The sequence below is a fragment of the Pristiophorus japonicus genome, unplaced genomic scaffold (genome assembly GCF_044704955.1).
Source record: "Pristiophorus japonicus isolate sPriJap1 unplaced genomic scaffold, sPriJap1.hap1 HAP1_SCAFFOLD_422, whole genome shotgun sequence".
Classification (NCBI taxonomy): Eukaryota; Metazoa; Chordata; class Chondrichthyes; family Pristiophoridae; genus Pristiophorus; species Pristiophorus japonicus.
Window position 1 is genome coordinate 501,759 of NW_027254113.1, and position 997 is coordinate 502,755.

Sequence of the window (997 nt, forward strand, 5' to 3'; positions counted from 1 at the left end):
ACAGCACGGGTTAGAAATCTGACACAAACGCCCAAGGTAGCACAACACCGGAGAATGGCCCCCAATAGGGTGAGCCTGTGCTGGCGCAATAGGGTGAGCCTGTGCTGGCCCAATAGGATGAGCCAGGCTGGCCCAATAGGGTGAGCCCATGCTGGCCCAATAGGGTGAGCCCGAACTGGCCTAATAGTGTGAGCCCGGGCTAGCCCAATAGCGTGAGCCCATGCTGGCCCAATAGGGTGAGCCCATGCTGGCCCAATAGGGTGAGCCGGGTTGGTCCAATAGGGCGAGCCCAGGCTGGCTCAATCGGGTGAGCCCAGGCTGGCCCAATAGGGTGTGCCTGTGCTAGCCCAATAGGATGAGCCCAGGCAGGCCCAATCGGGTGAGCCCATGCTGGCCCAATAGGATGAGCCAGTGCTGGCCCAATAGGGTGAGCTCAGGCTGGCCCAATAGGGTGAGCCGGGCTGGCCCAATAGGGCGATCCCGGGCTGGCCCAATAGGATGAGCCGGGCTGGCCCAGGGTCACCAGACAACATTCAGCACAACAAGGCTCCCTGTCAGGGGCCACTGACCTGGGCACAAACATGTGTCCAATCTAACTGTCAGACACGCTGAAGCCCCGCCCATCCATTATCCCTGCCCAAAGGGCCGCGCAAACACCGCCGTACCCGCCCTGACCAAGATGGCGGCCACTGAGCCCGCTCCCCTGGGAAGCTCACTGACTGGGCCTGGAACCGGGCTGTGATTCGGTTCTTGGGGACGAGCCCGGGTGTGTGTAAAGCAGATGGTGCGGTGTGTTGCCTCTCGGGCCTGGGCCCGCACTCGGGCTGCGTGTCCCGCCTGGGGTTTATTAACGCAGGAATCGATTGATTCTGCACTTTGTGACTGACAGGCGACAAGCCCCGCCCCATCCGGGCACGAATCATTCCATGCATGTGGTGCAGAGAAATAAAACTCGGGTAAGGCACTTGGGCTGGGGGAGGCGTGCACTGGGACTGGG